General features: G+C 38.1%; 1 protein-coding gene across 1 annotated transcript in view; it reads right to left on the bottom strand.

Moving 5' to 3' along the window:
• The window catches only part of LOC139995922 (alkaline phosphatase-like), a 234210-nt gene that overhangs the window by 204958 nt on the left and 2971 nt on the right, over nucleotides 1-26281 (bottom strand). The gene's annotated exons all lie outside the window — the stretch shown is intronic.

Genomic DNA, 26281 nt, shown 5'->3' on the forward strand with positions numbered 1-26281 from the left:
TCTCTCTCTCTCTCTCTCTCTCTCTCTCTCTCTCTCTCTGTCCTATCCCTTTTTAATTGAAAATAAATTTCTTTCATTTATTACTAAGATCTATAAATATTTATGAGGATTATAAAACGGACATCTTGAATTTCCATGTAATCTACCGAATCTAGAGAACCAACAAAGATTGCTGCTTACTTGAAATGCCATTTCTAGATCCAGCTAAAAGGCTTCCACTCGTTCCAAATGTGTGGCGCTTTCTAAGTATACCTCGAACAATACACAGACTGTGCCAAAAATAACCGAACTTTTTGACAATAAGAAATCAGAGGAATCGTTCGGAGGAAAATGTTCTATTTTATTCAAAACGCATTGCTCCTATTAATTAATGCGTCTAATAATTGTTACGAGTCTTCTTGTGGAATTCTTTTGAGAATGCCTGAATGTCTTGAATATCGTCGTAACGTCCGCCTTCGTTGTTATTTGAAGCATTTGCAGAGACAAAAAGTAATTGCATGATGTTAAATTTGGCGAACAGGACGAGTGGTGCAACGTTTTAATTCGCCATGATTGACGTCGCCACTGACTTTTTCTAGTCTCAAGAGGGTCGATTATTTTTGGGTGAGTCTGTGTATTATTTTTTACATGCTAATGTTATTTTTTATTTAAAATCGCTATATACCTATTAAGAAATATTTGGAACAGATATTTAAACGTTACAGATACCGTCAAATGAAATGCTCCTGACGAAATCGTTAAAACGTCGTGTTTAGAGAAGTTCGAACTGGCAATACGAAGTTTGGTTGACAGAGCAAGTTTGGTAAATTTGTATCCACGACGATTTCATTCGGTGTCTGGTGGTTGCATTGCCGGAAGCGCGTTAGGATGAACGACTGTTTCCTACAAACTGCACTAGTCGAAGATCCTGCCGTTACGGTTTGCCTAGAAACACATCGCCGACTAGTAGCCGCTAATGGGTAAGTTTAAGCTGTGCCGTAGCTAGCAAACTGCCATATCGTGTCGCGATATTGGCCGAACCCGTATTTCCATAAAAGCAGGATCCGATACAGGTCGTAGTGACGAAGTTAAATCCGTATCTCCCTTTGGAGACAGGTATCTACTGTGAAGCTGTGTCAAAGAAAGAACTAATTTCATGGAAATCCACCTTAACGTTACCTATGTTAACGCTCTTTTAATGACTAGCATAAATGGTTTCGTTTCGAAGCCCCGTTTTATATTGAAATTTTACTTATCACGTGTATCGTGTACAATTATTAGATTGTTCAAAAGATTTCATCCGCTTTATAAGGAAATAATAGATGCACAACATTTTTTGTTTTATATTATTTTATCGAATTATATACGATCCATTTTGTTCTATTGGAAATAATATAACACAAAAGATGTGCATTTATTATTTCCTTATAAAACTAAAAGAAACTTTTGGGACGATCTATTGATTTAACGCAACAATCTCTATTGGCCCTTTATTATATAACTCATTTTCCTTTTTTGAAAAACTTTGCAGTAATATTGCAAGGCAAATACCATAATGAATGAGGAACGAAAAAATTATTTCACCAGTCCAATGGTATGTATATGTATATTTATTATATTGGATAAGAAATATAAAAAATAAAGAGTGGGGTAAAACCATACAATTTTTCTTCCAATCAAAAGGACTACAAAATATTTCGAATAAAATCACAGTGACGCAAAATCTGAAGGTACCTGTACTATCTGTATAGATTATAACATTGTCAAATACATATCAGTTGAGGTGAAAGTTTTTGATAAACACATTCGTGCGGGGATGATTAATTTAAATTTAATATAACGTCGTATTAAACGAATGAAATTTCAGGTAACGAAGTTTAATTTCTATTTTAGGACACGAGGCGCAAATAGAATCTCGGGCATCGTTGGAGATATGAATTTTGTAAATCTGCGGATCCGCATACAGTTGAAACGGCAAAAGCGGTTTTACCGGTGTACTATGCCAACTCGTTTCGATTAATCCACCGAAAAACGAGGTAACCAAATTTATGTTTCGTAAATATCATTGCAATTTTAAATATTAACGCTTAGCCACCGATTCTAATCGTTGCTTTCGAGCTCTTTTTTACGGTTACGCGTGGTTCTCTACTCTTTTATTGCAATATAATTGCCAACGAATCTCATCCATGTTCTACACTCGAAATACCTTTAATCATTGCAATTAATTTTCTCGTGTATCGTTGTCAAACAATACTCGATAGCTCTTTGAATTTGTAATCGACATTGTAGTAGAAACACAATGTCTACGCAGCAGTTCAAATTGATTGAACGTTCGTGAATTACACAGATACAGTGGCATATTCACGTGTTGGCGAGGAAAAAATTGCAAACTCTATCGGTGAAATATCAAACGTTGGCGAGATCGATTCGATGAAAGCGGAGACCTCAACGCAATTCGTGTCAAATATTTTAGCTGTCGATTCGCACTTCCAGCTATTCTTCTCGAACGTTAAACCCAAGCATCGCGAAGGTTTGATGCTTTCAGAGCAGAGGCAGAGATTTATGATAGTCAGAAATCAATGAAACGCACGAGTCGGACCGAAATTTATTTTCCTACGAGTTCCTGATAAATATTTGCGAGCGCGCAGATTCATACCAGTACGGTTTGTTTGAGTCTATTCAGGATGTACGAATCGTACCCAGACATCGACTAGATATTCATAAATAAATACACCTGTCAGTGATCGACGAAACTGGCGCTGTCACATAGGTGTAGGCGCACGTGCGTTTGCCAGTTTGTAGCTACATCGGTATAATCGAAATTTAATTACCAAGACTTCGCGTGCGCGGTCAGGTTAGTGATCTGCAGCTGTAGTTTCCCGGATGATACGCAACACTCGAGTGTTATAACGTAGATCGTTTCAGGCAATTTCGAAGCTTTCATGTTTCTAATTACGACAAAGCATGGTTTTGATAACGTGAAATTGTTTAAGCCGCAGAAAACAGGAATCGTTAATCGTCTATGAAACGATAAGAAACGAAGAGACGAATGCAGTTGTGAGTTTGTAAACTTTCATAGATGGAAGTTTCGAGATAACGTGTCTGGAAGAAAAATCGTATGGTAAGATCTAGGAACACGTGATTTATCGCTGAAAGAAAGATCGAAGACATGCGAAAGCAGAGGACAGATGGTTCGCGTGATATAGGTCCGTCTGTGGTCAGACACAGGTCGCATCCAATGTAATAGACATTACATCATTCTATACGTTTCAATACTCGTTCGATACCATCTTGAAAGTTGTTTCAAGCAGAAGTTATGGAAATCGATAGAAAGTATGCGGGGATCTAATTTTACGTTTTCTACACGTGGTACGATTAACATACGCTTTATCTTGAATTATAAAATATCGCGTGCTTAAGAACTAGTTAGTAAAAGAAAATGATTGTAACGAGAGTATAAGTTGTACAAAATTATGGAAGTTAAATTAACAGAACAAATCGACCAAACGTTAAATATCGTTAAAGAAAGTAAAAGGCACGGTATGATAAAAAGTACTAAAATATGAATATTCGTGTAGAGAGAGTATTTCACTTGCGAAAAAGATACAAACGGTAACTGTATAAGTATAATGGCGGAAACCTTGGGTTATTAGTAACGCGACTTAATACTGATAAGAGCTATTGAAAAATGAGAGAAAGATGAAAGGAGATCGTCGAAAGACTCCGCTGGGAACTTGAGATAACTTTGGAAAAGTACAATACTTGTCCCAAGAGAACTTCTAAGAGAGCAGATAAATGGTTTTAATAGAATGATCCCCTGGGTTAACACGTTTCTTTGAAATAAAGGCCTAATGCGAAGGTAAAATAGACGATAACGACAGAGACGAAGAAAGAAATGAATTTTTGAAAAGATTGCCCGCTAAAAGCGACTTATCAAAGATTAAACTTATTCCTCTCTTTTACCTCTTAACAAGCATCGAACGTAGCTTATGAAACAATTCAAATTTATATAACCTCTAAAACTTGCTCCGTAATTTGATTCGTAACGTCGAACCAAGAGTAGATTGAAAGCTTCGACCAGCTCGAAAACCGAACGTTCGACGTTTCGTTTAAACTTAAAATTACATCGAGAGAGTTCCTTCCTCTATAAAAATTTCTTAATCGCATGGCCAGACATCCTCTAACTTCATCGTGTACCTCTCAAACGTTCAAAAGCTACAAATTCGTAGTATTTTAACTTCGACACTTTCAACTGCTACGTCTCGTACGTTTCCTGCTATCCCCTTCGACGACTCCAGCTCCTACAGAGTTTTACTCGTACCATCGTTCTTGTACCTTTCTCACACATCTCATCGTACATATATTTCTTAAGTGGTCACGTAGAAAGTACGTGACAAAAGGAACAACCAACGATACTTAATCCAATACCAGGCCAAAGTATATCGTTTTTTGCCACCTTAATGTGATTGCACTTGTGAAAGCACATCGGCACGACTAAAAAGAAAAAAAGAAAAAAAAAGAAATAAGCTCGGGCGATAATGCGTTGAAAGCGCGGGAAAAACTTGGCGCAACGATGTTATCTTCGTTCTTTGAGGAGCTTCGTGGAAAAACTCGAGACCAAACAACAATTTCCGGCTTCGTGGATCTCGGCACGATCATCGTGGTCCGGAAATTTCCTTGGAAGATTAACGCCGAAGAAATCCACTTTGTGGTTGATTGCCGAGATCCTTGGCTGGCTGGCATGAGTTACATCCTGGCTTATTATAGCCACACGTTGTTGCAACGCAAGCAGCTTGCGACAAGCAGCCGTAGTTTATGGTGGAGATAGTAGCCACTGTATTCTTGTCGATGCTTACCCGCAGGTGCAACCTACTTTCTTTGAGAGAAACGGAACCGGATGCGAATATCGTTATCACGGCCAGCCTTCTTTCACCGCCTTTTACGAACTGATACCCGGTTACCTGCCATTTTAATTACGCGATCAATCCGAGCTTACTGCCTCTTGTTACTATTGCTTCAAGCGAAATCGGTTTAACGGGATGAGCCCAACAGTTTCATCCGGAAGTTAGTAAAAAAAAGCCGATCGATTGAGATTATTAATCTGCATTGACGTGCTTCTTTCGTTATTACCGTCCTTAGTATTTCCTGAAGTTTCGAAGCAGGTGACTGATTTTTATGACAAGCATTTGGTTCGCTGTTACAGCGAGTTAATAGGGAGAGTAAAGGACAGTAATAGGGAGAGTAAAGGACTATAAATAAAATGTTATATGGAACTAGGTCGATACCCACATAACGTACGTTGGTATGCATTCGTGTATTTCTCCGTCAATTTTTGATACGATATCTAATCTCAAGTTACGTGCAAATGGGAATTCCGCTAGGTTAAATTAATACTTCAAATTGGAGCATCGTATTTTCTACATTGGCACCGCGCTATTCCAAAGGCTCCAATTTGAACCAAGCCTTCGTGACTCGCGTTACAAGAAACCTTTCTCGTGCTAATGGTCTTATCAAGAATTCTGTCTCCCGTTAGGTAATTGGTATGAGCGAAGGCCCTGAACAATCCCGCCTTTTGAGCTTCACAGTCGTGAACACAGGCTAATTAGTTAAACACTTTGCCGGCCATAATTAATACGGTCCTAATGAATATTCGCCAACGGGATCAAGTTGCGCCAACTTGCTTCCAAGTTTGCTCTGACACGAACCTGTTTCGTTCCTAGGAGATTCCTGGAAAACTTTGCGGTATCAGCTAAATAGACTATATCATGCACAATGCGAATAGTTGCGTAATCAGACCATTTGAAATCGATAGGAAACAATACCGTCGGATAGTATCGTAAATCCTTAGGTGAATCTAATTCTTTCTCCTCGTGCGCATCCTGCCATTGATAGCATCGAAAGAGTTGCATGCAACTACATTTCCCCGACTAGCACGTAAAATATCAACGATCGATGATAGTAATGATCACCGAAACCGATATTCTGGCCCGTTCCTATTTCCTGTCGTGCAAAGTTTTGTCTGGCATGAATCCTATTGGTCGAGACAACAGGAAAAAAAAAGAATTTATAGACCGTGATAGTATCTGAATTCGACGGCTCCGAAACGATCACGGATTCCGCCGCCGTTTATTTACTGTCGTCGCGTTATCGTTGAAAACTACATAGAACAAAACCGAGATTGGTTGCACGCAACAGTTTTATTGCACCGTCAACTTTATTATACCGCGCGCGGTTACTTTTCCAAATTAACTTTCCGCCGCGTCGGTCCATGCTCAATTATGTTCCCAGTTCCTTTTTAGCTCGTATTTCGCCTAGCCGGAGCAACCACTCTCGGCTCGAGGAAGAACTCAATCGGTAAATTTAATCCTCCAGTGCCAACAGTTCGCCTCAGTTTCCTGGTTTTATCTTTTTCTCAACGGAGTTGTTAGAGCCATGATCATCGAGGATCACGGCATACCGTGAAAATAATTTACTGAAATGAGAAACGAAGTGACGATCGAAAGGAATTTATGTGAAAATTCAAAGAGCTGGTTAAGAATGAATTCGGCTTTCTAGTAGAGACTTCAACAAAATCCGATCTTCTTAGATGAAAGCTAAATATGCGCCGATTCGATGCGATAACCGTACAAGGATTGCGAAATCGTAAAATTTGAAATTCGAATTCCGAGACGGGTGGAGATTCCTAGATCTTCAGATTGGAATTTCTTGGTGCCGTAACAACAACGTGCCGTAACTCTTAAACGCACCTACTTTCGACTCGGCGCGAAATATATTCTCGCAAGATATTTAGGGAATCGGTAAAATATCCCGAAGGCATCCCACGGGGAATTTCAACCGCGAGACTTATGCGCCATTCGGCATACGAATGTAAGAATACATCTACGAATAAACCTTGCACGGCTATCGCTAACCCGCATCTCACCCGTTCTGACTTTCAATATTTCGGTAAGGATACGTATCGGGCCGATAAAAAGGAGCAAATATTAGTCGAAGAGCTTGCACCGAATCATCAAATTACCTGCTCTCGAGAACGAAACGTAATAGAATATGCGCCTTGAAAAATGTAACAAATATACATTCCAACGTCTCACAAAGAAAATGAAAAATATCGATCTTCGATTCGTCATCTTCGATATTACCCGCTGCAATAGTATCGAAAATGTGAGTAGGTTTCAAAATTTCCCATTTACATCCGATTAATCAGGATCTTCTATTCGCATTTCCTTGTTCTTTTTCTTCCTTCTTTATTCTTCTTTATTGAGATATGTATAATTTTGTGTACTAGACTAGATTATCCGCGTAGTAGTGACACACGTATAATGAATATGAGTGTATGGAAGTATGTATGTACACAGCGTCTCGAAAAACAGATAAATGTAACTATTCCATTGGCAGTGTGATATGGAAGATGGTGAGACAAAGAGAGTGCTGAGTATATCGACGAAGATCCTGGAAATCGTTTATTAAATAAATCTAAAACTATTTTAATGTGAATTCTAAATGTAACCTTAGTGTTCCTTTACCTTTATTTCGGTAATCAAGATTCACAATTCTCAACATTCTTAATTCGTTAATTTGCGTTAAAAAAGTGAACGCGAAGCTGTAGATATACATTAAAATCAACACAATTTTCAAACTGTATTTGCTATACGTTACACATAATAGAACGCCAATAAACGTACCTATTAATTTCAGCGGATATACTTCCTTGGTTAATGAGATACAGCGAAAATTCAGAGATAGTTCGCATCGAGTTAACTGTCACCAGTTAACGTTAAAACCCTGGTTGCCATTACCTTTAGCTCTTGGTTCTATCTACCTCGATATTTTATCTTGTAGGATAAGTGCAAAATTCCGTAGCTCTCCTTTTGAAAAATTACGACGCTATCAAACACGGATTCTAATTCGCGTAAAACGCGGAATAAATATCAACGCGAAAACGCGCGAATTTTCTTAAAATCGAGCGAAGCACAACGCACGGAATACACGAAATACACGAAATAATCATCGTTATTCGGCTTTGATCTTATTCGATGATATTATCAGTCAATAAGTAATATAAATACAAAGAATAATGTCCTCAAAAATCATTAGAGGATTAGTAAAAAAAAAAAAGAAAAAAAACGGTTAAAACCATCCTGCAATTTTGATTGCTCTGTGTCGGCAAGGCATCGTATTGTTTCCTGCTACAAGCTGCTGCACGGCTGTTCTTAATTTTTTCAATGAAATCCATTCGTAATCGCGACGTTGCCTACGAATGCGGCCCGCGAATTTAATTTTTGTGCCAAATCCTCGCTCGAAATGCCGCACTGTACGTCATCTCCGTTCGATAATTGGAGAAGTGGATTTACAATGGAGACTTATGCTTGCAAACGAAAACTACGCGTCTCTCTGTTTCGGTATTCCCATTTTCCACTTAAACGGTGCGCGAGCTTTCCTCTAGCTGTCGATACGAATCGTCGTGATACGGCTACTGCAACACAGATTGCCGAAATTCGGTGTATCTCAGTTGGCGTACGTTCAATTTAACAGAGTGTCACGTGTCAATTTATCCAGGATAAAATATGGTGCAGCATCCGTCGAGCTCCCGTCACCTCTACGAAGTCGATCTGCGGTATTAATATGGATGTTGTGAAAATCGTAGGCGCATAGGCAGGAGTGATTTAATTAAATTGCTTTATTCAAGATTTAGTGATCCACCGCAAACGTTTTTTATCCATCTGTCTCGACATCTATGTTTTTACGAGTATTTCACGTTGCATTCGATTGTCAGTCGATAATAATTCCTTGTCTCCTAGTTTTACGTAACTATCACTTCATTTTTCTGGGGCTGCACACACTTTTTCTCTCATTTGCGAACAAGTACCATGTTTATACCGTTTCTCTACATATGAATTTCAATTCTCTATAACATTACGCAGCTTAGCAGTTACATGCCCGCGCGAAGAGTTTATATGCGAGGAAGCATAATCAATTGTTATCGTTTTTCTAAAAAGCAAACCAAATTTGGAGGCACGCGAACAACATAATTTACAAACTACTCGTGGCGTACGAATTAAATGAACCACTCTATACAAGAAAAGTGGATCATTTGTAGCACTATTATTCGTTAAACAACTTGCTGGACTCATACAATCACAAGTATAATTACAGGATATCGATCTTAAGAAATGGAAACTGCACGTGCTTCCGTGTTATAACTTAATATCGAAGCACGTCGCGTCTAGTCTCGAAAGTTAGACGTATGTAGACTCAGAGGGTGCCGTAATATTCGCACTAGAAACGTAGATACGTGTAACAGCGTTCAGTGACTGCCGCGAAGGTCCCGTTGCGATATTAATTTACGCGACCCGATTACAAGTTACATATGTTCCCGTTTCAGCATTACTGTCGGCTACGAGAATGCCGGCATACCTGTCCTCGAAATCTCTCTGCGAGAATGATGTTATTATCGCGTTACTTCAGACGCGGGGATCATTTGTATGCAAATCGATGCCTGGGAAAATCCTCGGTCCGTTTAACGCGATAATTTTCTTCGTGCGGCGCGCCAGCGTTTCGAATCTACCTCGTTTTAATCTGTTGCCCACGCTCGAAGGAAGAAGAGTGGGAAAGAGGGAAGGAAAGAGAGAAAGAGAGAGAGAGAGAGAGACGATCCACAGTAAGTACGTGTAGGACGTTCGAAAGAAAAGGGTAGAAATAGTGAAACGAGGAATGAGAGGAAAATCGTCCCTCGCATTTGCCCGTTCGCATCGGATAATTATCTCTTATTATTTTCCAGCCCGCTGTTACGAGCTCTTTTTTTTTTTTTTTTTATTCTCGTGGCCGTTGATAAATTGTTACAGAAAACGTGGCGTGTGGTCGATCTATAAACCAGAAACGTGACCTAGACCCGGACAATCTCACGGACATGGTTCGTTCGAGTGAAATAAAAGGGATACAAAGCCGGAAAAAGACGTTGGTTTGCTGTATCAAATCCTACTCGGCCAACGTCGAATTTCAATAGCTGGCGTGGATGGTGCGAGGAAGCCGCTCTATCTCTTTGTTCTCTTTTGCTCTTTACACTCCGTTTCTCTCTCTAAAGAAAACTTCAACACCAAGACGAGTGGACTTAACTTCCTCTCGATCGAATGATTTACGCAGCGCCACTTCCTTTTTGTACTGGCTACCAATAAAAGCGCGTAAGCTAGACGGCCTGATAAGCCACGGAATGCCCGGAAAATCAACGGAAAAGTTGAGAACGTGACCGGCTGCATCGTCCAACCCAAGAAAGTTTCGTCAAGTTTACGTAACTTTCTTTATTTAAGTTGTTTTCAATCCCTGGGCCGTTTTTGCGGATGAAAGTAAACCATACTGTTGTTATACATACTTAGAAGAATGCTGCACACACAGTGAGATTATTCATCGCGATTCATAATAATTATTTCTATATACGTATACTCTGATCTCGTGTTTGCACGATAGGATTAAACGGAACCGAAATAATTACATTGTCAAGCATATCAAGTAAACGAATCGATTAAACCTTAAAAACAATTTTATCCCTCGAAATAAAATTCATGGTTAATGCGACTCGTAATTTCGAATTGATGGTAACAGAACATTTACGCGAATATAGAATAATTTCAATAACGATATGCCAGGTTTTCATCAATTTTACGAATCCTTTTATTTAACTCTTCCATTGCTTCAATGTTTACACTTGCAAACCTGTTGAATCGAGTACGCGTTATGCGTGTTCTACAAAATGCTTTATACGTGAATTTTTGATGTTCTTTGAAATATAGTACACGTGTATTTTTTCCAAATACTCGTACATGAATTTTTAAACATTCTTTTCCTCTTATACCTCCGCTGCGGTAAATGATTTTATAAAATACTTGCTTGTTGTTCTAAATTATTTCAAATATAACACGATCAAATAAAAATCTGTTTATATAGCGTGATTTAAGTATGTAATTTTCATTTCTACTTTTCAATTCACACTTGGGTTCAAGAGATATACAAAGCTCTTAACACGATCAATGCAGCCGACAATCACACACGTTACGCCTAAAGTTCATCCCACGAAAGCAAGTTAATATCACGTGTAATCCTTCTCACGTATTATTATAATACCGGCATTTTCAGACCAGACTGCAATTACGAGGTAACTTTTATTAACTTCTCATTTAAGCTTGTAAGGCGACATATACCGCTGCAATTTACTATACGAATGTGTGGATTGTCTAAGCTGGCTAAGTCTAACAGCAATGGAAAATCCACTAGAGCAGAATGTCCAATCGTAAATCGAGTACGTGACTGTGTCTGTTGCTGTGGAAACACCACTTGCGAGATATTTACGAGCTGCAGCTATTAAATGTCACGACGCTAGCATAAGGAACAAATATTTTCATCCGAAGATGTTCCGGGTATTTTTCGTGACTAGTTCGTTATTTTTGCCGTATAAACTCGAGTAAAAGAAAAATATTAAAAATCGTCTATGAAAACCAGAAATGACGAAACGCTCGTTTTTACCGATTAATCGTAAAACGTCATATTTGTACATAAAGCTTACTCTAAAAAGGTATGTATCGTAATATAACGCTCCTACAAATATCATATAAAATTTTTCTTTCATTTCATCCAAAAAATCCGCGCTGGAATGCAATAATCCTACGAAGAAAGGATGCTTGCGTCTCTGCAAAGAAAACGACGCTTTTAATAACAATCTCTCGCTTTAAATTACACGCTTGTGCCTCGAGCGAGACAAATCACAAATGAAAAGTAAACAAGGACAACTGTCGTATGGAGGACGACAATAATAATGACGCTGGTTGTCACGACAGCCAGACCATAATTCGCATAACGGTACTAAATAAATCTAAACTTTAATCGGAATGTTGAAGTTGTCGCGGCAGTACGAGACGCACGATATCAGAACGTGGAAATGGCGGATTGTGTCGAGCCGGGGGTTAATGCGAATAGGCGCTTCCCGCTTGCATCGTATATCAGTGACATAAGCGTCGAGCCGAGAGGACCGAACTAATATTATCTGAAACGGGGTAAACTCTTCGGGATGAGCGGGCATTTACATGTTTCGGAGCCAGTTTATATCGAACTGGCAGCCAGCTTGCACTACGCAAATCCTGATGCACGTTAATTAAGCTTCGTGAATTTAAAATCGCGCTCGTTAACCGAGGCGCGTGTCAAATAATTCCAAAGCAAGATAATGATTATCCGTAGCGTGTGCCAAAGTCGGAAACACTTTTCGCGTGACACAGGGAATTAAAAAGCACCCTGGCCATACCGTGCTGAAAATATCCGAGAAGAAACTTTCTTTTCCAACGAAAGCAACAAGAACTTGCATCGAATAAATTCTCGCTCGATATCTCGACCGCTTCTTTATCGTCGTGCAACCCGTCTTTCTCGCTGGAAAAATTAAACTCGTTTTACCCAATGCAAGAATGGATAGAAGCCTCGAGATCTAAATAACTTTTCTCGTTGCTGAAGGTATGGCAGAAGGTACAAAATAACGTTGACTTTTTGTCGAGAATTTGTTACAGAAAATTTGTTGTACATAAATTTGGCACGCTTTCAGCTTATAATATTACCTGATCACGCTCCTGATATTTTTCAACAAAAATACTGGAACAAAATTTGACTCTTTTGTACGTTTTAGTCTTTAACGTGATTTTCTTCTTCTTTTTCTTCCTCGCTACGTATTCCCTGGTGGTGATGTACTTACAGGCGATCACTTGCCACTTCTGACTCTACTTTCTGGCATACTTTCTCTTCGATTGCACCTTTTATGTGTGTTTGTATATATATATATATACATCTTTCTGTATTAGAGAAATCAGTTATCGGAACTTGTGTCACGTGTTACTAATTGGAACGTGTGTTCTAACAATAATGTAACATTTCTAGATAATAGGAAACACACCGTTAGATAATTTTATCCAATTGCTAAATTGAAACATCCCTCGGGTTGTAATTTTTCAACGAAGAAACGCGCGCACATAAAGAAAGCGATTTAAGTTTCCATCAATTGAAAACTTCGTTCGTACAGAAAGAACAAATGCGAAAGAAAAAGTCCGGTTATCAATCTATGGCGTTGGAGCCCGTCACAACAATAAATTTACGCGAATCTTAAAATAACTGTCACGCAATATCGCGAAATAATAAATTCAACTTTGTCACCATTGATTACGAAGCACCGTGCACTCCGATCGTGTGATATACAGCGCGCACCAATAGTACGAAAACAAAAAAAAAAATACATACGAAGCTACGTTACTCTTTGATCTATCGGATACGTATATATTTGTTTCCGTTTGAGGTACAGATAAAAATTCAGATGTCGAAACGACACATAAATGCTAACCACAATGATAAATGGCATACGCAAATGGGCCGTAAATCTTGGAAACGATATACACACATACAACGTCTCTACTGTAGACCTACGCGACCAGACAGTTAAAACATCCTAATAGAACTGATCCTGAGTCTGAGACACACCTTACCATCTTAAGATCTGTTTACATTGCTGTGACAATTTCTGCATCGAATATTTCTCATTTGTCGCTAACAATTTGGACAGAGAAAATATCCAAAGCAATGAAAAAGAACGCGATACAATCAGAGTACGGTAATGTTTTCTATGATAAATGGACAATTGTCTTATAAATGACTCTGGAGATTTGGATTTATGATTTTCGAAGTTCTTAGAGTTGTCGACACTCTGATATTCGGAAACAAATTTGAATTATCGATACAGTACCGCGAAGATTTCAACAAATTCATTCTCATTACCCGATGTTGCTGATTATTGGTTCCTATGGAAATGAAATTTCCACAACCCACAAGACGCTTTAGCTTCTGCATTTCTGTTTGATCTCTTATATCGAGCCAAGTTATATTACACGAGTTGCACTGACGATATTCAAGATCGCTAAAACCAACCACGTAATTGGTTGGTATATATATGTCGGAGACGAGGGGACGCCGGAGCCTTTCTTTCGGAATATTTGGGAAGGTCCCCAATACTTTAGTCCAGGCTTTTTATTATAGTCGTACTTAAACAATAAAACTGAGAAATATCTGTTTACGAGTTAAGTCAATTCTAATTATCCGAGATTTGTGACAGTGGGCTTGGGCTAGAAGTGACATAATGGATCACTGAACGTAGCCACAGTCACGGGAGGGACATGTACCTAACAGATGTATAAAGTAATTAAATAACTCTCCTTAAAAACAGGGATTGACCTGGGGAATACGGAGAGGAGTATATAAGGGCAGTTCCACTTGGACTGAGGTGCAATCTGATAAGTTCGACTAGCCGAGTGAACATCGAGTTCCTAATCACAATCGTCATCCCGTTGACCGTGTATTCGTTATTGTTAAAGTTATTTGATGTATATGGAATCAAAGAAACGAGTGGATAAATTGTAAGGTATTGTAAGTATATATATATATATATTGTGAATATTAAAGTACAAAGTGTGGAATACAATGTAAGCTGACCCAGATTCGCACGCTAGCAATGTTACCTTGAGACTAAAAGAACCCTGAAGTCAACGTCGCACATGTACCGCTTATAGTCTGTCATCGACGCATTCTTTTGTCTATGCGCTATCGATGGCCTCAGCGCTTGAGAAAACCGAAGACCAGATGTAGAGTTTTCTTAGAAGTGGCGATCACTTCAACAGTTATCGAACCTAAATTCATCGTCATGGACATCTCGATCATTCAATCATTGATATCACTTGTTAACGTTTGTAATACATTCCCATAAACAAACATCATCTGGTATAAGACAACTATGGACAACTCGCAGTAAGACTCATCACACGCCCCGTTTTCCAAAGATGATCCGACATATATATGTCGGATTATAGTTAGATTTAGGGGTGTGCAACAAATCTTCATTCGGACTAGCCATCGTTGTTGCACAATAAAGATTATATTTACTGGTATAAATATGACTTTTACAAAGTTTGACAGATAACCGTGATGATTAGACACTCGAGATGTTATTGACAATGTTCTTAGGTTCAATAACGAATCCACGGTTAACGAGGTAACTCTTTGTTAAACGTAGAATATATTTTGAAGCACAAAGTAACGTTCGCTGTGACGCTCGGTATATACTGCACGTAAAGACGATGTGAAAACTCTCTAAGGTGATCACAAGAATAAAAGACTGATGAAAACTTTCCTCTTCTTATGATCGCATTCGTTTTGTTGATTATTGGCCGGGGATACCAACAAAATTCCAGCCGCCGTTGCTAGGCAGACCCGCGTAGCTGCGACATTGCTCCTGCCCGGGGTTTGATTGTTAACACAACGTGTGTCTCATAATATTGACACTTCTCTGTTAGGTAAAAACGTTCATCCCTTGACAGTGGCTACGTTCAGCGACCAATTGTGTCACCTCGAGCGCAAGCCCACTGTCACAAATCTCGGGTAAACATAATCGGATTGAATCGTAACAACTACTTCTAAGTTTTATTATTTAAGTACAGCTATAATAAATAGTCTGGACTATAGTATTGGGGATCTTCCCAAAACTTCCAAAAGAAAGGCCCCGATGTCCTTTTATCTCCGACATATATATTGTAGTATCGTGGACGAATGGCCTAAGAAATATCGGATGAACCATAAACAATGTCGCGAGAAAGCCTAAATACCGACAGGTCCATCAATGTATCGTCGGTCCTTCAGTCGAATAGTTACGTGGGGAAAAGGTCTACGTGACCCTACACGTACGTGGTGAGGCTATGAGAAAAGACAAAGGGATGCTAAGGGAGAAAGACGAATTAACAGTCAGTGTGAGTTGGGAAGTCAGAAAGTGTGAATTGAGAAGTCAGTGTTGTCAGCGTTGTTGAGAGAGTGTGGTCCGCGTGAGAGAGAACGTTGAAACCGTGGTGACGAGAATTGTAAATTAAATATTTAATCGTCTTAGTTATAGCACATTATTGTATTTAGTTCACGTTAAATAAACATCGTTTCCTGTTTAATTCATTCTAAATAAATTAATAAATAGAATCCTACAATATTAGTATATTGGGTTGGTATACCCAAATATATATCCATAATAGTAATAAAAATGTATAATATACACTAAATTCACAAATCAGAGATCATCGTCATCGTGACTCCCAGATCCATGCGCGTCTAAACCACTTATCCCACGAGACTAAACTTAACAATGCCATGTCTCACAAGTCCAGAGACCGCCTATATTAGGATCGTTTAGTCACAAAGACAGGATCATTCGCGAAATCAAATCCCATGATACGATCGATTAATCAGAAATATATCGTACGTTTATTGAATGCGCACGATATGCAACATTAAAACTTCTTTGTATCTTTTGTTAAACAAGACTAACTTCAACGCGTTTACGCAATATCCACAGCAATCTTTTCGCAGGCATTTGTATATAATAGCATTTTCTATATAATTTAAATACTCGTATCAGCTAAATTTGTTACAATATGACTCTATTCGCATAACATTCTTACGTTTTATTTCGTACTCATCCCTGGAGAACATAATACGCGTGGCCAATTAATCTTGACTGACGTGCAATCACGAAATCTAGGAATTCAACGGTACTAGAAGCAGAGGCTGGTTGGAATAAGGAAGTCGGAGTCATAGAAGCGATTCGCTTTCGCGATAGCGCAAATATTTACAGAGCTGGATTAGGACGGTGAGTAATTACGTCACGCAAAGGGAACATGAAGAAGCTTGTCGGTCTTTTGCAAGAAACCCAAGGTAATTAGCTACCAATCTGAGGCACCTAACGCTTCATTATTTACGACGAAAGCTTTCCTTTATCGGATATTTTAATCCCTTTGCTAAGTTAATCGGTGAATTATTAAAGGAAAATTGAACGAATAACATCTAAATATTGTTCAAAACTTGAAACGTTTCACAGTGAAGAAGCAAAGTTACCGGAGAAAGAAGGAGCTTTTAATTCGAGCGGCTGATCGAGAAGTTTAGTAGAAGAGAAAAGAAAGGTACGATCGTTTGAAGAAGGTTACTACGCGAAAACAGCGGCGAATGGAAAACGATTTTTACATGACGACGAAAAGTAACTACTCGCATGAATGGATCTAGTAGGTATTCCGACTCTTCGAAATTCACCTGTCATATTCACATTTCGCATTTTCCCGTGATATTGACAAGCAGTTGCGAAATAGTACGAAATCGAGATATAAAATAATGGAAAATCAGAAATTACCCAACATATCGATCGCTCTCTTGTTCAGCTTCGAGGATTATGAGCTAGTCGAGAAGAATGCAAGGAATTTATTTATTCAAAAATACCAAATGCGGGTCAAAATTATTCTGCGAAAACGAAAGAAAGCATAATATGATCGAAAATACAGCGTCTATTTCGAACAAAAATACGTGTATTTATTTAAAATCCTTGAATAAATATAATGTTGCCCGATTTTTAAATTAATTTTTTTTTTTTTTGCTCTAACGCGATTTAGAAGGAAAATACGTACAAGTAAACGTAACCTGTAACCTAAAACAACCGAAGTATGAAATGTTTTGGTAGATTTTCTGCCGAACCAACTAGAGCGAGATTTCCCTTTGACTTGGAAAACTGTCGCCTTAAAATCTTGTATCTTTATACATTTCACGTATCTTTTTTTATTCTTGCATCTCTTTCTTTTTCGCGTCGTCTGGTCAAGGTACATAATATAGGAAGAAGGATGAAAATATCGTGTATAATTTTTTCACTAGCTAAATACTCGTAGGTAGGTACGTTATACAACGTCGGAGGAAAGTTTCGTGCCTTCTTTCAGTTCCCTTAAACAGTAAGGAAACGCACGGGAAACAGAGGGAAAATTGGTAACAACGGTCTGTTGTAGAAGTTACAAGCGTTCCAGAAAGGAAGAAGTATCACAATCGACGGTCAACTTCATAACAAGTAACCGAGTTTCTTGCGAAAGATTAGGAGAAGAAGAAGTACGGATGACATTACGAGCGCGAATAAAACGCTGCAACTTTGAAAAGAAGGAGAAACGAGAAGAATGAGAGCGATGTATCGCGAAGAAACTCAAGACGCTCAATAGCCTCGTCATATTGGAACTTCTTGAGAACTCGGAATACATAAAAGATGAAAATTCCACCCCTCCCATTTAAAGTCACGAGTAAATCTTCCAACTACTTTATTACGATATCGCACAGTTAATTAAACAATTCTCTCGTTATTTGAATCTTTCCTTAGACAATTTTAATTAACTAATTATGAACTGTTTCAGCGCGAGTTGAGTGACGTTACATTGCTAAGATAATTGAGGGTAATCTGGCATTTAACGTAAACCTGGTTGAATGTACTTACGTGTTCTATAGGCACGTAACATAATTTGTGTCATTCGTCACGGACGTATTCACGTTACACGCCTCGACTCTGGCATACGTAAGGAAACCATACGATATCTTTGTAATTATTCTAACTTTGATAGATTCTCGTAAATTATGTTTCCTACACATTGGAAATGACAAGTTGATAGTTCGAAAATTTCATAAATTGAAATCAAACACGTGTGCAAAAATTCGTGGAATCTACAGGTTCGAATTTGAAGCTGATTTGGTGAGATCATCAGAAACGGTGGGAGAACGTGAATGAAAATAATACAACCAATATGCACACCAATGGGCAGGAATTAATATCATGGTATTATATTCCATTCAAAATAATCATATATTCAGAGGATGTATCAAGCCGATTTCTCTCATCGAGTAATTTATCTCCGCAATCGTGGTAACGTATCGGCTACGAAATATGTCCAGCCGAATAAACACGAATCAAGATGGAATAGTCCGCGGGTTCCTTTCATTTCATGGTATATTACAAAACCAAACGACACGGTCCGGATTGGATCAGCTAGAAGCGTAATACCTATATAATTATCTCGAGTAAACGTCACGAAAGGGTGTATTCGAGAAGATCCCGTGACTACTCGTGACTTAGACAGCTAAATCGGGTTATATCAGGATGAAGAAGGTAAAAGAGATAAAAGCTAAGCCCAACCCCATTACCCGTAACGATCTTTTTGCCTCGGTTACGACCACCTACGTCCTCAAAACGAACACAAAGAGAAGAAAGGAAAAAGAACACAAGCTTCGGTATAAGAAAAAGAAAAAGCCAAACAAAATGAAAATTATGTGGCGCGTTGCATCTACTCTACTGTAATGGACTAGCTGCGATCATTATTGCTAATGGAGATTAAACGGAAACCAAAAGGAACGGCAGGTAACGTCGAACGTATCATACATCGGGATGAATCTTTAACGTTAGCGGGTATCAAAGGCAAAATAATTATCGATAAATGCGTATGACTCAAAATTGAATACGTTCAAAGCGAATGTGTGACTAGGTACGGGAGCGGAATAAGAAGTTAAAATGGAAAAGAAGTGAAATAGAGGAAATTTGCCTGGCATATTCGAGTTACGATGCGACATGTAAATCGCGCTATTTATTCTCTTAAAGGAAAAACTTCGTTGCATCGTAAAAATAACGAGATAAATACAGGATAGATTTTCTTAATGCACTAACATCGCAAAATTCTTCGATTTTCGAAAAAGCATCTGTATTATTGGCAACTTGTAAGTATTATTTCGGAAAATTGATAATCGTTCCAAGTAAAATACATTTGAATGCTCAAGTATGAAGAATACACAAAATCATGCGCTATCAAACCCATCGCGAAGGATTTATATCAACAGTTTCTCCGATAAAATGAGAATATACATTTCAACGGCGTAAAAGTATCATATGTATTTCTCATAAAACCTGTATCACCAGAAATACGTAACCTGCGACAGAGAAAATCTTCGTACATTCTGTTATACCTTATCATATATGAGAAATTGGATTGAAACGTGCATGTTCATTCACAGAATATGACCATTGTTGCAAACTTGAATTACCTTCTATTCGATAAAGCTAGGATAGTTAGCACCTTAAAAATTTCGCTCGCAACAACTCCACCACCCGCTGTCACGATTTAGAACCAGAAATTACAAAAGTTATCAAACCAACTGGGAAATAAATCGAAAATTTTGACAAACCAAAACTCCATATAATTGGAAAACTTAATGCCTCACGATCTGGTCCTAACGCAAGCGTTAAAAGCCACATTCCCGCAGACCATAAACGTACCACTCGTACACGTATATTCATTATCGTTGGTACAACGGTCAGATTGTAATCACGGATGCGATAGATTGTACCGAAGCTTCTAATTGTACCACGCTGCTAACCATTAAACGCCTCGTACTGAAAGCTCATAATTATAAACCGATTCTCATCTGCTACCGTAATTAACGATTCTTATGCCACGGACGTGTGTTAAGTACAAGTAGCAGGCCGTCTTCTCGAAATTGCCGTAGATTACGAGGAGATTACGGCCAGATTACGTAGTACGAACGATGTACGATCCAGATTTCATACAGTCGTGTGTAGCCCTCTAATCACCCAAGGATCTAGCAAGATGGAGCGAATCCACCAGATCCACCCCTTATCTCTGACGCACGAGTATAGTTGCGCGAGCCCGCACGCTTCATTATGTACAATTACTAGGAAAAATATGGTAACGTCATGAGTAGACCGGCCGGTTATCTTTCTCCATTAAATTCGACCGCGCGTCCGTGCTCGAGCCATACCTATTGAAATGGAGCCGGAAAAAATTTGGATAGAGCTGTACTATTGTCGGTAGAAATTGAATTAACGAGTCGACCACGGAAATTACCAGCATAAATCCTCGTTATCCGACGAATTTCGTTCGACGAGCCACCGTTTGCTATGTTACTATGGAATAAAGATAAATGAAAGGCAGAGGAGACGCAAAGTCGCTTTTACGACACAGCTTGTTAAGCGTTATCGATATACGGGAACTTCTGGCGCAAAGAGGAAGTACAAAATCCCTTGGAAGAAAATCGGCCGACAAGGTTGGATTATATGGGATTATTTGTAGGCACGCGTTTCAAGAACGTCTTGGTGAAGTCGTCTCGACGATATCATTGCGTAGAAAAAGTTAAACGAGTTACCAACCTTGCTAATAAGCTACTTTCTCGTAGGCCATCTCTGGAAAACACGCTTAATAAGACTGGAGAAAATCATCTCGCAATTTTTGCAAATATATACAGTCACGAGTATAAATACCGAAGCATTAGTACAAATTTTTTCGCCTTGCATTTCTACAAGATTTCATAAATTTGCACATAAAAGTATGCTGAATTTGTTTACGGAAATTTTCAGTTTCATTTACTTAATCAATCGTTTACTTAAAAGAATGTTAAATTCAAGATAGAAAATAACACTAGCAAACAATTGAATATAAAAAAATTTCTATTGCTACGATTTGTTTAAAATGTATACGTAAACTGTTCCCTTCTATCGATTAACCCATAAAAGATTAATTTGATTTCTACCAACATTGAAACGGAAGGATCGACTGACAGTAGAAAGAATGAAATAAAATTGCTTTAAAACTGATTTCTTTGGAACAAATTTGGTTAAACGGGATATCCAATTCCTACGAAACGAATGTTTTACTCCCCTTCTTTTCTCGCATCGAATGTAATACCGAGATATTCGTCCCGGAGGGGACGATGGCAAATTAAAGGAATAAAGACAGACACTTGATAGATAACGAACAAGCGTAGAGGCCGTACTTTTATTGCCACGACGAACGTGTTCCGAATGCGAATATCGTGACGAACTATTTAGTACCAATGCATTTTGTAAGAGGTAGGTAATTTCCAAAAAAAAAAAGAAAATGTAACAAAATGAATAACATCTACCCACTAAATTTTTAGTTATTTACACCCGATAAATTACGATGGAATTTCAAAAAATTTTCTTTCCCTCTTAACATCATTTCATATTAGAAATTGGCAAATAGAAACAATTTGGAATCGTTTAGAGTACGCTAAGAATAAAGCATAACTTTCATCGTCGCTCTACTAACCATCCTAGAAACAAGTGGTGAATAATTAAAAATGAAACTGGAAAACTCAAAAGCGCAGCTTTATTCTTCGCTGCTATAACACACTGTATGTTATTTTGTCCAATTATTGTAAAATATTGCTTTCGTCTTATCGTTATCCAATTCAATTTCCCCGCAATCTGTTTCGATTGCGATAAAGTACACGGAAATACGTTCTCCGCGATGGTTAAGTGTCCAGTGTCTAATACCCGGGCTCTGTACCCAGGATTCTCGTCAGTTACTTCAAACAATTGGATACACGTTATCTGCTTGAGATCTCTCGGAACATTACGTTCTCGTGAACGTGAATCTCGGGAACTGTTCAGATACAGCTGACAATCTTGTCGGATAGTCTGCAACATCGTTCGCGAGTAGAACAATTCGATTTTAGCCTGTCGTGGAAAAAATATTTGTCGATTTTTATCCGATCGAGCGAGAAGAGAAGCTGCTGACACGCGAGACTCGTTCTCAAAACGGTCGAAAAGAGAAGTTCCAAACTCGCGAGCAAAATATCTGCGTGACAGAGGAAGGGAAAAGAGATACCGTGACATATAATCAAATGTGTTCCTTAGAAAGTTTCCTATCCAAAGTTCCCGGAATAAAACTTTTTTCATTTGACGTAATGCAGCCCCTTCCTCGCCACCGTACTCGAACTCGGCTTAATTTTCGCAGATAAGACAGTATCACGAGGAAAATTTTTACAAAGTCAGCTTCACGTTGTATACATGTAAGTAGCATGATGAATTCGTTGTGTTTAACTGGTTTACTCCACGATATTACAACTAATCGAGTGATTAGAGGAAAGCTATGAGGGCTAGTTTTAAGCCACAAACAATGGCAACGGCGTCAGATGCACGATGAAGTTTCTATTACCTCACTATCTGGTACAAGCGTGAACAAATTGCGAGCATTTATGCTCGTTGGTAGATAAACTCCAAGGTAAACTAAGCTGGCACACCGCGTTACGAGCGTGACGAGATGAAGTTTATTAATCTTCCGCACGGCTCGTGTAATGGAGGGAAATTAATTGTCCAAGAGCCATGAACCATCGTGAAATTTCAGCTTGGCCGATGACTTTCTCTCTTTTTCGCTTCACGATGGCTATCGATGCACTTTACGCGTTACATGTATCGAGATTAACATTTTAACGCGACAATTATGTTTAATAGAGTACACGTAATGTTTAATTTGAATAACCCAGTTCGATATGAATATTAAATTAGCCTTACTAACGAATCCACGTGAATAGGTGAAATCGAAAGTAAATCAAAATTTACATCGATCCTTTCGTCGGTATCTGTTTAATAACAACATTTTAAATAACAAAATCGACAGCAGTTTTACAGAACAATACGATCGAATAAATATTCCAGTAAACTCATTCTGTACCATTTTTAGTTTGTAATATTTCAAAAGGCCAATTTTCCCAATCTTATTCATTCATATTTGTTTCAACAGTACCAAAATATTTACGAGTCGTGAAAAATCATAAACAAGCAACATTGTAATTTTCATGTACTAACGTGTAAAAACATCTACCAAAAATATGCTTATTTCACCATTACAAGGCCGATAACATAAACTGTCACCTGGTACATGCGATATAATGATACTGCACAGAATATGTAGGTCAAACTCTTTTGTGAAATACAATTTTTATTCTACAATACGTACGAGTAAAACTTACTCGTATTCTATTTGCAAAACTTTCCACCACTACGTTATTTTCTATACATATATCTGAAATAAAAGTTATGAGATCTTACGCGAGTTCGGCAACTTATTGTGAGCTTTCCCAGATATACTAATCATCGCAATGGACTCACAAGCTGTGCATTTTAGTCTCGGAGATATTCCTTGGCCAAAATAACATTCTTTCAGAACAGAAATACGAACGTGGTTGGCTTGCTGAGTATCAAATTTACGAGTTTTTCGGGATCATCGATCGCATCTGCAACATTAACTCGCGTGTTACAATCGCAAACAGGAGCAGATAAGAGATTAACGATAATGAACGTCAAAGATCATTCTGCTGGAAAACAATGGAAATAAACGACAAATTAATACATATATCTTCTAGCAACCAAGTGTGATGTTGCGGTCATAGCTTCACAATAGGATTCGATTGTATCGATAAACGAACAAAACGATGGCGAACGTATCGCAGATTTGATCGATTCGTGAAACTCACCAGCTTAACACGATCCTGCTCGCTTAACTCTACTACACGGAAAGAATTGTTACGAACGGTATTCGGTTACGACAAATTGAGTTGAGAATGCTCACCAGCGAATTCTGACAGAGCTAAAGAGAACTTGAAAAAAGTTTCTCAACGCCTCTACGATGAATACTTCCCATTTGGTTGTGCCTACTTGAAACTGGCGAAAATTTCAAAGGCAGTACGAAAGATAAATTTCTTTGCTACGATAATAGTAGAATCCCCTTGAACAAATAAATGTAACAAACAAATGGTTTCTGCTAAAAATACAAAATGGTTATAAAAAGAAAAAATTACAAAGAAAGGGGTATATATGCGAATGCGTTTTACACAAAACCGATGTTTCAACGTTTGGTATAAAATTTTGCTTCGTTACTCGTCTTCCTTATTCAGTGAAAAACGAGAAAAGAAAAAAGGGAACGAAATACGAGGAGAGTGAATAACGCAGAAATGAATTGGAAATCTCTAGCGAAATTGATAAAAGGAAACATTGATTTCAGCTTCGCTGCACACGCCAAGCGAACACTTATAATTCATAAAGTTGAATAGATTGCACATATATGTAACTTTGTTACGAAACTGTAAAGCCATTACAATTTGCATTGCGCTACTAAAACGCGTCAATATATGGTATATATGCGCATATGCGAAACCGTGCATACTCTCGTTCACGCATTGTGGCTGATCAAAACCAAACATACCCATCTACTGCTAACTAGCAAGTTCAAATATTAAAGGGATTTACAGCTAATTCTGTTAGTGAAATTGCAACGCTGACCAGGCAGAATCATAGAGCGAAGATCCGAGGAAAACTGGTAAGAAGTGAACATTCTTAATCAAATTTCTCGGTTTATTCTTTCTCGATGCTTGGAGATAATTACGATGCTTAAAAGGACTTCGTTTCTATTAATGGAAAGTTTGGACGATCTAAACTAGAAAGCAACGGGAGGGAAAACGGAAACACGGCGAACAATCAAGAATTTAATTTTATATAGAAGCATCATCCACGGAAAATATTATTTCGTTAAAAACTGTTCCACTTAGCAGCACAAAAGAAATAAATCAACGATACAATACTCATCTATTGTGTCAAGAAGGGAGGATTGGTAGCGCGTATTTATAGTATGAAAAAGAAATTTCTGATAAATAGCATTCCTGACAGAAGGAAATTGCATTACCGTCGATGTCTTACACACTTCGCGATAACTATACATGCGAAACGCAGACCGTGAAATATTGGAAATCGTTCGATCAACCGACGGAAGTTTCACAACAATTACAAGAACTAATTCAAGTTTATCGATTAACAGTTCATGTCATCAGGATTAGTAATAATAATTAAAGAGAATGGGAATCAAATTAAAATAATCCACGATTGGAAAGAAAGTTAAAAAGACTAATGGTAAAGTTTACCCGTGATACATTTCGCGTCGTATAATCAGGTCACGTAAAAATATATTTTATATAGGCGTATAAATTACTTTTCTCGGTGGCGTTTGACAACTTTTATAAAATTGTTACGCGGAAGCTTTAATTAGTACATTCTCATCCGTTGACATAGTTCTCGGAAGATGTATTATTATAAAATATCTGAATAAAACTGAACACAGGCGAAAGAAATATTTAAAAACGCGAGGATTGTACGAAGAGAGAAAAGAAAATAAATCATTATTTTTTATAATTGCAGTGCCTAAGGCATTTTTATTAGCTACAAGCTTATTAATTACTAATTAATTACGGCGAATTGAAAATTTATTTTAAATTTTCCGAAATATATTTTCTGTAGCGAATTCTACGTTTTATACAAAATACATCTGTCCTGATTGTACATAGTTCGCTAAAATTTCCTTAACATAAATTTCGACTCTGTACATGCTCCTTTCCCGATTTCACTGTTTTACGATAAATTTTATAATGGACAGATTAATATTCGAATTTCGTTCCTTTCAATCACAGTGCCGCTTTTTCCGCAGCCAGCTTTGCACGTTATGGAATTAAAATCGCGTAGTGACAATAAAAAAATTTTTCAGAGCAGAAATGTTCGCTATAGAATTATTTGATGGGAAGTAATTGAAAGCGCACACGGGCG

The sequence above is a fragment of the Bombus fervidus genome, chromosome 16 (genome assembly GCF_041682495.2).
Source record: "Bombus fervidus isolate BK054 chromosome 16, iyBomFerv1, whole genome shotgun sequence".
In the NCBI taxonomy this organism is placed as follows: domain Eukaryota; kingdom Metazoa; phylum Arthropoda; class Insecta; order Hymenoptera; family Apidae; genus Bombus; species Bombus fervidus.